The 13,474-nt window shown below is 38.1% G+C and overlaps 1 pseudogene; it reads left to right on the forward strand.

Annotated features, from left to right (window-relative positions):
- Positions 1 to 13,398, forward strand: part of LOC113059481 (protein virilizer homolog) — a 21,852-nt pseudogene extending 8,454 nt beyond the window's left edge.
- Positions 13,399 to 13,474: the final 76 nt, after the last annotated feature.

The following is a 13,474-nucleotide window of genomic DNA, read 5'->3' on the forward strand; positions in this document are numbered from 1 at the left end:
GCAGGAAAATAAGGTGTCTTTTTTTCAGATTGCTAACAAATAAATCATTTAATTAGTTGAAAATAAAGAGTACCACAAGGCATAAAAATCTTTATTTTTATTTTTTTGTACTAGGATCTTAGGTTGAGAGAGAACTGTGAATTGGATTTTTTTATTATTATTTTCTTTTATTTGAGAATCTCTTCATTTACTACATTCATTTCTCCACGTTCCAGTGTTTTACATGGTATCCTATTAGTGAAGGCTGGAATCAGATCTCTAGTCCTGGAATTTGTCTTGTTAGGGTGTGTGTGTATGTATGTGGTTGATGAGTGCTTTTGTATTGTTGCAGTGATCTGCCACCCCACAGGTGTATTCCAACAGCTCTGTAGAAACGAGTTAGACAGGCCTGTTGCCCTATAACAGTCTGTTAAGGAAAGGACTATATACACCGTTCAACCATTTTTAGGTTCAGTGAGAACTTCAGAGAATGCTTTTGAGTTTTCCAAATACCTTTAACCATAAGAATCTTAATTCCAAGACTTTAACAGATGAATAAGCCAGACTGTGTTTCTGGTTGACTGCTCAGTCAGGGTGTGTGTATGAGAAATCTGTCCCTTGTATCAGTCTGTCTGTGATAACATTTATCCTTGATTTGATAAGTATTCTTCATAACATTTTTCTGTGTCTGTCTTCTTACAAGTTGACAAATTGGATGTCTTGCGGTTTCCTTGCGGTGTCTTGATCACAGAAGTGCGAGTCATTCACCCTGGCATCAAAGCACACAGCAACTTGCCTGACAGCAGAGCATTTGGGTGAGAAAACACTCCACACACACTCAGTGTCTTATCTAAAGGTACAGCGAGAAATCAGATGGTCTCTAAAGAATCACACCACTACTACTGTATCCCTCTACATAGGCACTTCTTATTGTTATGTCCCGTCTACATTATATGACCATTCTTGGGTTACGATGGTTCACTGGTTTAGGGCTGATTTTGATAATCGATTATCGATTATTTGAACGATTATTCAGCTCTTGCAATTAGTTAAAATACTAATATAAACTAATATAAAAGATAGTCTAATCACTTCAGCTTTGGGAAATAATATTATGTAATTACAATTATTATACAATAAATTTACACAAATAAATATATTTGACACACAAAATGAGATGGTAGAGAAACCTTCTTATTTATCATTTAATTACGATATCAAAATTAACTGAATGACACCTCATTCTGCGTAACATCTCCTTTCGTAAGTTTATAATATGGATAAGAAACAAAATAAAGTTAAATTGAATTAAATTTAAATTAAATTAATTAAATTAAATGTATGCATTTAGCTGACGCTTTTATCCAAAGCGACTTACAGTGCATTCAGGCTATCAATTTTTACCTATCATGTGTTCCTGGGAAATCGAAAATTAAGTGATTAGATGTTTTATTTTTGGATAAACAATTTTATTCACAATACACACTACTAATCAAACATTTTTGAACAGTAACATTGTTTTTAAAAGAAGTATCTTCTGCTCATCAAGCCTGCATGTATTTGGTCCAAAGTACAGCAAAAACAGTAACATTTTGAAAGATTTCTTACTATTTAAAATAACAATTCTTTATTTGAATATATTTTAAAATGTAATTTATTCCTGTGATTTCAAGTCTGAATTATTAGCATCATGACTCCAGACACATGATCCTTCAGAAATCTTTCTAATATACTGAATTGCTGCTCCAAAAAACATTTATTATTATTATTAATATTATTATTATAATTATTACTATTATTATTATTATTATGTTGAAAAAAGCTGAATATAATTTTTTTCATGTTTCTTTGATGAATAGAGAGTTCGGAAGATCAGCATTTATCTGAAATAGTAATCTTTTGTAACATTATAAATGTCTTTGTCAATTTAAAGCATCCTTGCTAAATAGAAGTATTAATTTCTACAATAACCCCCCCCCCCCACCCAAAAAAATGATATAGACTCCAAGCCTTGAATTGTATTGCGTATAATTCTACATAAGCTTTTTTATTTCAGATAAATTCTGATCTCTGGATCTTTATATTCATCAAAGAATCCTGAAAGAAAATTTACTCAACTGTTTTAAATATTGATAATGATAATAATAATAATTATAATAATAATAAATGTTTCTTGAGCAGCAAATCAGCATATTAGAATGATTTTTGAAGGATCATGTGACCCTAAAGAAAAATTGGATTTGATCACAAGAATAAATTGCATTTTAAAATGTATTCAAATAGAAAGCAGTTATTTTACATTGTAAAGATATTGCACATTTTGGATAAAATAAATGCAGGCTTGGTGAGCAGAAGAGAAGTCTTGTTAAAAAAAAAAAACTTAAAAATCTTAACGTTACCATTCCAAAACTTTTGACTGGTAGGGTAATCTCTCCTTACTGGGTTATGATAATCAAAACAGTCCTGAGCTAGATTAAGCTTTGCTCTCTGCAAACTAAACTATCACTTTAATCAAATATTAATGATAATGTTTAATACCGTAAAGCTGCTTGATTTAAGGTATTGCATAAAATACTATAGACGTGACGTGAATGCTTTACTGAGCTCGTGCAAACATCCCCATCGGTGTAATAAGATGCATTTTTAACTGCTGCTTTCACACTGCTGTGATTGTTTTGTTGTTGTTATTGTTGCTTATTTCGTTATTGAGAGGAAAACGCGCGTCATATATTTTCATATCCAAACCATAGACAGTAAAAGAAATGGACACAGCGACCCCATTGGAACTCAACTGAGACAATTGAAGCCCATTTTTAGCGTTTTTTTAGCACTTCCGTTTCTGACGCGCAGACTCAAACGAAGCTTGACGACGTCAGCAAACTGTCAGACAGATGTAAATCTTCTAGTGGCTGTGTGTGCAAACTGCCATCGTTAATCTTGCAGAGACGGCGAGCTTGAGCGGGGAGTTCTTTGTCGTGAGTGAGCAGGAGCGAGTATTCTGATTAATTATTTTGTATAGTATTTTAAAATGTAACGCCAGTACGCCATATTAAGTTAATTGCCTGCGAGCTTCTCCACCTGTCTGTACGGTAATGCGACAGAGAGTCGAGTGGTTATGATGCAATCGTTAGCCTATTTTTTACAAAAAACTGTTTCTACGGGGCCATAATGTAACATAGAAGGTAATGGAGCCCTTTATACATTGTCGTGTATCTTTAGAAATAAATAATTGACAAACGGAGTCTTTAAACGCCTCAGATGCAAAGTTATTCGCTGTCAAAGTGACGCCAAAATGAATGGGAGTCAATGGGAATGCTAACGCAAGTGAAGTTCTGCTACAAGATGGCAGCACGCAGCCGACTTCAACTTCCGGTCGACTTCCTTGCCGCCTGATCCAAACGGCCATTCGGTTTGGCTCAGGTGCGTTTCTCTGAACAGTGCTGAGAGCTGTATCTCTTCTTCTCTTGAATTGCATCGAGAAGGGCTGAATTACAGTCTTCGCTACAGCGCCACACTGGTCAAACCACATTATTGCAGGCTCTAAATTAGGTTAAAAAAAAATCAAACGACAGTTTTTTATTGTCGACTAATCGTTTCAGCCCTACTGGTCATCCAACAGCCATCTATTGATTTAGAGAAAGCGGCTTTTTATTTCTAGAACTTTACATTTTTTAGTGCCAACATGATGAATTTAGAGACAACTTACCGAAAGGATATTTTTTATGCTGACATGGTGTTTTCAGAATTCTTTGATGAACAGAATTATTTTGAGTTAAATAACATTATTAATGTCTTCACTGTCACTTTTAAACAATTTAATGCATCCTTGTGGAGTAAAAGTATTAATTTCTTTCAAACAAAAAACTTTTCAAACTGTAGTGTATATACAACATTCAGACTACCCACTGATTAAACAGTCTGGAAAAAATGTCATTTTGCGTATCCTTAAGTCTCATATATATTTTATGACCGTTAACAGCACTTCTACCATGTTTACAATGTGTACAAACTATTCCAGTGCTACTTTAGGGCACAATAGGACATGAGTAATACTGTGCCATCCTCAGAAGTGAAGTGGCTGGAGGACATTTGAGGAAATTGGGAAAGGTTTCTGTGGTCGCTTTTGTTCCTTCTTTAAAAGCAGATCCACCACACCCCCTATTCTCTGACCACTCTCCGCTTTTCCCATGATCTCATCCCTCATCCTTCTTGTCTCCATACCTGTTCAGAGAACAATGAGAGAAAAGGGAAGTTTGTTTTTATAGGACAGACCATATAAAACTATTTTTAATTCTAACCTTTTAAAAGGATCATGTTGAATATGTAATAACTGAAAAAGAAGGATATTTAAAATGATTCCCGCAGGCTAACTGATTTAACAGGAAGTTTGTTTGGATCAAAAGTGGGTGCTGCTGATGGCAAATAGGGGTTTCAGGTTTGAGTTTTGACGGTTACAATGCCCCTTCCTATGTATCTTCAGGGAAACGGCCCCTCACGCATTCCAGTTGGACCTGTTCTACAACAATGTGTCCAAACCCAACGCCGCGGTGTTTGACAGGCTGGGCAGGTACTAAATAAACTCAAACATACACACACACACACATGCATGCACACAACGCATGCACACCTGTGTTGGACAGGCTCAACTAGAAATACAGTACACTGTCTCACAAATCTATAGCTGAATAGATGCATGTAGTCTTTTAAATGTTTAAATCACTGATGTTGGTGTTTGTTTCACACTAGCCTCGAGTACGATGAGAACAAATCAATCATCTTCATGCCTTATGGGAAGGTAAGAGACCCCTTTGTTTCAGCCCAGCATCATATTTCTTTTTAAAGCTCACACATGTGCACCAAAATGTTTGTGGTTTCTCCAAAACTGCTGACAGCAGCTTTCCTCAGCTCTATGAATAGTTGAAAACCATTTTCCCAAATCCACAATGTATTTGCACATGCATCTGCAGTGAATTAAGCTGTTAGCTCCTGCACTCACGTGACTTGTAAACAAATCCCCTTCATTTGTTTTGGACTGAGTGAGTTTTTTGCTAATCTCTTCTAGAGTCTCAGGCCATGTCCTAATTTTCATTTTTTCTTTGTGTTATTAAAGATAAACGCAGATGGTTTGGTCCTGCGCGGATGGTACACAGCCGAGCGCCCCCACAGCCACGAGCAGGACTCTCCGCCACCTCCTCCTCCCCCGCTGCCCCAACAGCAGCCGCTGGGATCCAAGAGGGGCATTAAACCTGGTCAGCTAAACATTATATACACAAATATATAATGTTATGTTGTTATGTGAAACATTAAATTCGAGTGTGTCAGTCTATTGCAGAGTGGGAGAATGAAGAACAGTATAATGGCAGGCCACCCAGACCACAACCCAGAGGTCCACGGACCCCACCAGGACCACCACCTCCAGACGATGATAACGAGAAGACACTACCTGCACCTGGTCAATGTATGTCTATGTGGAAAATATTAAGTTATATATGGGAGTGAGCAGGAGTTCTTCTTATTTAATATAAAAAAACATATATTCAAATATTATTAGTATAATAATTTTAGAGAAATTAAAAATTTTAATTTTCAGAGAGTCTTATTTCTTTTTCACAATATTTCCAGGTTTAAATAATTATAGTTTTAAAATGTGGACTCAACTATTTATTATTTAGCATTATTTATTATTATTAATTAATGAAAAGAGAAAATCAATTTTTCTGCATAATTCAGTGACATTCAAAAGAACCAATCTAGTCTTGTTTATACTGATTAGCTAAGACGCCCAACTTAATTAAACATTTCAACAGAGTTTGAGGTCAAGACTGAACTTGCTAGATTTGCTGAGCCAGTAACGGTATCTTAGATGTTCTGTTTTCTGTGTGTGAAGTGTTCTGTTTTTATATGCATGTGATGATGGGTATGAGCAGATATCCAGTGACGAGGAAGATTTGGAGAGTGGGGCTTTCAAGCTGCTTGCCTTTGACCTGGACTATACACCCGAGGATCTTGCATCACTACCGACCGTTCAGCATGATCCATATGAGTGTGAACCCCGACCCCTCCAGTACTTCACACCTCTGCACATCACACACTATGAGGCGGAGCTAAAACACCTTAAAATAGTAGACTTCCAGGACTCAAGCTCAGTGTGGTCGGAGTCTGCAGCTAAACTCTCAGAACTGCTGGAGGCCTGGGGAGAGGGGCAGGGGGTAGAGCGAGGGGCAGGCTGGGTAACTGCCTTAGAGGAGTTCCCTCTTTCTACTTAAAGAGATGAACTTCCTTTCTATTAAGGACCCTCATGGGCTTAGCGAGAAGTTGAAGCAGCTGGTCGATTGGAGCTGTGAAGCTCTTAATTTGGACTTTGCCCTGGCACAGCCCTTAGAGTTGAACTTGGGCCAGCTCAAAGCTGGAACCAAACTGGCCTCTGCCTTGGCCGATTGTGGTGCCCAGGCTGTGCAGAATCTGCTGGAGAAAGGGATCGTTGTCAGCCTCCTAAGTTTGCTGTTTGCAGAACATGTTTCATCCACTCTGAAAGTCAACGTGCTGCGCTCCCTCGACAGTATCATTAGTGAACCACAGGAAATTGAGGTCCTGCTCAGAGACCATCACCATGACAATGATGGAAAGAGTGGGTACCAGCATCTGCTGGATTTGTTCAGGACCAGACTCTGCCTGTCGCAACGGCAGGTGCAGCCATTTTACATAAGGCATTTTTACGAGGTTTGGGACTGACCTGCAGAGGACAGCCAGCATTTGGGCTGAATGCCATCCCACAGTGGGGGAGGTTGGTGAGCGAGAGGGTAGTGAGAGAGAAAGAGAAAGCACTGAGAGGGAAGGTAATGAGAGAGAGGGAAACCCAGGAGTTAGAGCGGGAAAGCCCAATGGACATTGATACTTTGCTGGAATCTGCCTCTTTGTCAGAATGTGACCTGGAAAGGCTGCAAGGTCTCCTGGAGGAAGTGCTCCACCTGCTGGAGACAGCACCTGACTGTATGGTACAGCCTCCTGGGAAAGCTTTCCCACCAGTGCCCGGATCACTTGGCCACCAGAACACGATGATCCCTATCCAACATTGTACAGGTCAGGACCATATGGCTACAAAACTGATGCCTTGATTATTTGTTTCTATTAATTATCAATATTAATTAATATTTAGTTTAAATATAATAATTTTTAATTATTTTTAATTATCAGTTGTCAGTGTGGGGGACTCAACTATATTATTTACCCTTTTTGTTCAAATATTTAGCTTCTCTTTAATTACTGCATTTTATTAATTGTTTCACAGATACATGCATGCTTGTCACCTTCTGGAATCCTTGGCTGTTGTCCTGTCGTATCCAGCTACATGTGCCAACATCGGAGTCCTGCAGGCTGTCAGAGAACTGATGCGTTTCCTGTCACAGTCTAAGCAGGGCCTTCTCTTCCTCCTTAGCCAACACAAAATCACCACGCTTCGTCTCCTGACACCCCTTGCTCACCTGACTCCACCCTCTCACTTGGCACCGCTGATGCCCCTTTCAGAGGGTGAGGGTGAAGATACTGCTGCCAGTGGAGAGGGTTCAATGGACAATGGCTTTTTGGTGTGGTTTATGCAGACTCTACATGCACTACAGGGTGTTGCTGAGCTGAACAGGGCAGAGCTTGAAGATGGCGATAATCCAGATGTTTTGGCAACCCTTCATAGTCTGTATCTCATTAGCATTAGCAGCACAGGCCTAAATGCTGTCACAGATGCTTTTAGCTTGGATAATAACCTCAGCTGTCTGGTCAACCTGGTAGAGTTCCATGCCAAAGAGGGCCAAGGGTGAGAATATGCTAATACACCTGTTGTACATAAACAGGGTCTTAAAAATGTCTGTCAGACAGTATAGACAGTATATTTAGACAATCTAATGGCAGATAAAAATATAATATAATAAAATATAGTATAATTGTTTCTAGACCCCATGTAGATAGGATGTAAATAAATGCAAATTGGCCAAATATAGAACCTTGGGGCACTCCATAGTCTTTTTCATTTAAATGTACTATATCTTCTTAAATGATTTGTTCTCTCTCTCATTCTCATGTGTACTTCCTCTCACTCTCTCTTACAGGAAAGGAAAAGCAAGGAAGTCTGTTACATATAATGATGCCTGTATGCTTGTACTGCTGGTGATTCAGACGTCAGGTGATGTCCAGATGATGTTTGCAAAGCTGATGAAAACAATGTCAAGCTTCAAGGTTAGCCTTCTATTCTTTGCAGCTCACCAAACACTTAAATCTCAGCGAAACCACCAGTCCTATGATCTATTAAGAAGCCTTTTTTTCCAAGGCCTCAAAAGCCATTTTATAATTTTTGTTAATGTAAGTGCTTTCACATCTGACCTCCTATGATTAAATGTGTTTTTCAGAGCTGGATGGTGGTTGGAGCCACTTGAAAGATAGCATTTTGATATCAGTGGCATTCCTAAGCTTATTGACCTTTATAAAACAGGTGAGATTATCAACCACATAACCACATTTTAGAGGGTTTAAGATTACAGAGGATAAGTTTCAACATGTATGCCTTTTGTGTTAGGTATTGATCAAGACATTAAGGCACTAATGGTTCAAGTTTCAACAAGAATAAGGACACACTTTGATCTCTTACTTTTAGCTATAAAACAAAATGCTCATATGCTCAAATGCCAAGGATTGAGACTTGCCTTTGGTGCTTTCAGGACCTCTCCAGTACAAAGCCTATACACAGAAGCAAATGAAACCTCTCTTCAGTTCAGACACTTGAAATTGTTACTTCAAAAATGCAAATTTACACAATCCATTTTATAATTCCATCTTTTCCCCACAATGCATCTGTATATAGCCAGACCTAGCTATATTAGACCTGCTAAAAACTGTTGATTATTACCAATAAAAAATTAGGTTGTGTGTCCTTGGGTACCGAAACCAATATGGCACCGGTACCTATGGAACCGGTATGCACCGAACCGAATAAGAACGCGGATTTCGGTGCCTCTTAAATTCCTCATTTAAGTTAATTTTTTTTCTTTATTAATGTACACACAGCACCCCATATTGACAGAAAAACACATTTTTGCACATTTATTAAAAAAGAAAAACTGAAATATTACATGGTCCTAAGTATTCAGACACTTTGCTCAGTAATTTAGTAGAAGCACCCTTTTGTGGAAGTCGTGGCCTAATGGTTAGAGAGTCTGCCTCGCAATCGAAAGGTTGTGAGTTTGAGTCTCGGGCCGGCAGGAAATTGTAGGTGGGGGGAGTGCATGTACAGTTCTCTCTCCACCTTCAATACCACGACTTCGGTGCCTTTGAGCAAGGCACTGAACCCCTAACTGCTCCCCGGGCACCGCAGCATAAATGGCTGCCCACTGCTCCGGGTGTGTGTTCACAGTGTGTGTGTGTGTGTGTTCACTGCTGTGTGTGTGCACTTTGGATGGGTTAAATGCAGAACACAAATTCTGAGTATGGGTCACCATACTCTGCTGAATGTCACGTCACTTTTCACTTTTTGATCTAATACAGCCATGAGTCTTTTTGGGAAAGATGCAACAAATTTTTCACACCTGGATTTGGGGATCCTCTGCCATTACTCCTTGCTAATTAACCGAAATTATTCATAGAAAATAGCTGATATAATTTACTCTTTCCATCTCCCTCTTTCTATCTCAGACACTGTCCTTGCAAGACGTCGGGTTGCGATGAACACACGAAAGTTGTGGAGTGTGCACTTACATGCACATACTCAAGTATTACAGGAAGTGCTGAGGTGTGTGTGTCAGCAGCTGTCCGCCGCTACTCTCCATGCTCTGCCGTGTGTGCATACAGCTCTGTGATCTTGCTGTGCCCGCTGCGACTCTGGTTATGAGGACATTGCTGGAGCAGCTGCAGAAGGAAATGCAACAGTAAGACACATTCATCACATTAAGGACAATTTGTTCATAGCTTGTGGATTTGTTTTCATAAGATATCAAAAACAATTATACATTTATATTTATACACATGAACACACACATATGTGCAGTGGTGGATTGCTGCCACACATAATTTTTTCCACATATTTTCTCATCATAGCGAGATGTCATTTAAATGACACCTTCTTCTAGTTAAAAAAACGAAAAATTTTTGCAGTAACTAGATATGTCGGTAAAATGACAATAATCTCATTAAAATGGCATTTTCTCATAATAAAGAGATATTTATGTCATTGAAACATTTTTTTTCATTACATTTTTTTTTTTTCTCGTTATAACAATGTAAGTCATAAAAACATGTTTTTCCCTTTATTGAAGATATTATACATTGTTACGTGTGAAGCAAGCAAAAATTAAAGCATGATCTCTCCCCCTTTTTTTTTTTTACCCACAAACATAAAATATGAAAAATCAAGCTTAATTTTCTTTTCTTTTCTTCAGTTCCCAAACAAAATGAAATAATAATAATAATATGAATTAAACCGTTTGTCATTTCTCTTTTTAAGTAGAAAATTAAATGACAAGAATTGTATTGCTTGGTGTTAAAGCAAAGTCATTACAATAAATGTTCTAAGCCCAGAGTCAATTATTCAAAAATAACTGGTTTGATCTGATCATCTTAAACGAGTCATATCCTCCGGGTCTAAGTGCAATCATTGGATAGCATTATATTGAAAAACGATTGGAGATTAATTCTACATGCTGCTATAATAAAAACAATAGCATTAAAATACATTTAAAACAGTGTAGGCTATTTCTGTTAGCCCTCCTGCAGTAACATCAGCAGCGTGCAGATCCTCATTTATCTCAGGACTGTGGCGACACCAGCAGTGCGGACAATCGCCTCACTCTCATAATGTAACAATATTTTCTATAATGCAGAAACATGTAGTTTTTATTACATTGTCATTACGAGAGAAAAAAAAAGACTAGAAAATGTCATTTTAACGAGAAAAGGATGTCGTTATAATGAAATAACATTTTGTTATTACAACATAATTGACTGGAAAGAATATTTGTGACAGCACACATTACAGCATTTTAGCATTTTTTAAAATGTGTACTGATACAGACTAGACGACTAGACGTCTCCAGTCCTGATTTTTTACAGATCAGACTCGAGCTCTTTTAGCTAATCTCATTTTATTGTGCCCATATATGCGCAGAGCACACACAGGCTACTGTATATAATATTGTTATTGATTATATTATAAATATTATAGGCTACGTCACCTATGCAATAAGCAACACATACGCACACATAAGCATACAGGGGACAGTTGACCATGCAGAGCATCAGGGAGAAGTTGGGTGTAGGGAGTTACTAAAAGTTCCCAATGCTTCGGGAAAAGATGCATTTTGGAAGAGTTTTGGAATTGATAACCACAGCAAACAGTGAGTCAACTGTTCATGTGCAGTGCAAAAAAATGCATGCAATAGGCTAAATAGTGCCGAAAATTACCAGCAAAGGTAATTAACTACCATGTATGTGTCAGGCAGGAAATAATGAGATATTTGAATTATTTATTAATAAATTTGAGTTTTTCTGAGTCGTTGCGATGATGACGATCCTGACCTGCCATCTCCTCATTGGACGTGCCTTAAGAGAGAAATGCATATTAACTATTTAATGAAATCTGTTAAAAGAGTTTTTAATTTGAATTTGTAGTAATTTTAAGATCTATATATATATTTAGAAAGTCTGTGAGGCAAGTATTCGCTGAGTTTCGGTTCATCATTGTGAAGCGCTCCTGGCTGAAATTGCAGAAAGCGCATCCTGTAGGCCTATGTATCCCTTATTTTATAAAAGCAATGTTTTGTTGATATGAGTGCACACAAATAAAAGTCGTTTCTGAATGATGTATACTATTACCTTTATGAGCAAAAACGACGATGCCACCATGTCCTGTAAGGCATGCTTTAGCTCTCCACGAAAACGATTAGATATGCATCTAATAGTGGAAATATATATAGGTTAAACATTTAAACTAACATTGTGATATGCTTGAACTGTTTTATATCTTTAGATTTTACTATAGGAAAGTCGTGATGATTTGAGAAGGCTAAATTGATCAAACATCAAAATTGATCAAAAAAAAAGAAAAAAAAAAAAAATTAAATTTAACAAACATTTATGCTCCAAACATTTTTCTATATTTGAAGTTCATGCCGGGCTCTAGTATAGACACGGAGAGCAATTATGTGTGTGACCGGGATTTTGTAGTTTACTAAAATGGTAAAAAAATTATTTCTTGAAATAAACTAAGTAAAATAAATATATAAAAAAAGGTTATCTACCCAGTCAGATTAGATGGAGAAGGATTTTGACACACTGAGACGCCTGTTTGCAGGAACAATAAATGTATTTGTGCACCATTCTAGTCAGAGATTATTACTTGACCTTGAATGTATATAGCAGTGGAGCCTGCGAAACGAGCTCATTTCATGGCAGCCCCTTGGGGTCTGGGGCGAGGTGCGTTTGGCCAGCTCTCTCAATCGCATGACATTTTCCGTCAGCGCAAGCAGAACACCAGTCGGCCTCCTTCCATGCATGTAGATGATTTCCTTGCTGCAGAATTCAAGGACATGGGTCAGCCCACAGGCCTAGCCCCGCCCAAACGCCCACCAAAAGGAGGAGGAGCCAAGCCACCGACTAGAGGCTTGTTTAATGGAGGAACTAGAGGGAGGGGCTTCCAGAGTCACACCCGCTTCTTCACTCCACCAGCACCGAAGAGTGTTCTGCTTGCTGCTACACATATATGTTTGACTTAGCACATATATAGTCCATACTTCTTTATGTGGCTGATAGAATCCATGACACATTAAAATAGTTTGTTTGTTTTAGGTAACTACCCACCTAAAACAACATACATATATATATATATATATACACGGCCACCATGTCTTAAACTCAAGTGGTGTATATACAATTATTTATATAAATATAAAAATATGTGGGATGTTAATTTTATATATATTGTAGTAATTGTATTTTTTTTATGTAACAATAATAATGATAATACCATATCTTTAGGCATCACCATAAAAAAAATCATAATGGTCAATCCTTATTTTAAACTTTTTTTAAACTGATATATTATAAATCTGATATATTATAAATATTTATGTAAAGTAAAACATTAGGTGATTGTGCCACCTGCTGGATGTGTCCCTCAGTGATGACATTTTTCTCAACATTAAAGGCAAAAAATGACCTCTCTAATGAACTCAGTTTTTAAAAAGGTCTTTAGCTCACCCTGCATCTGTGTCAAACAGTTCCTGATCCCTCTGTCCGAACTCTTCAGGTGCTTACCGACTGGCTCCTCGGGACAGAGCCTCCAGAGGCAGAGGGACGGGCCTATCCTGGCTGAGTGGTGGTGGAGTTAGTGGACGTGGTCAAGGAAAATTCAACAGTGGTGGGAGCGGAGGCAGACGGGGCTGACACGTCCGCTCATTCACTCGCTAAACACTGCCTTGAGCAAAGCAGACTCGGCCGTCAGGCTCTGAAGGACCAATCA

Source organism: Carassius auratus, chromosome 41 (genome assembly GCF_003368295.1).
Source record: "Carassius auratus strain Wakin chromosome 41, ASM336829v1, whole genome shotgun sequence".
Lineage (NCBI taxonomy): Eukaryota > Metazoa > Chordata > Actinopteri > Cypriniformes > Cyprinidae > Carassius > Carassius auratus.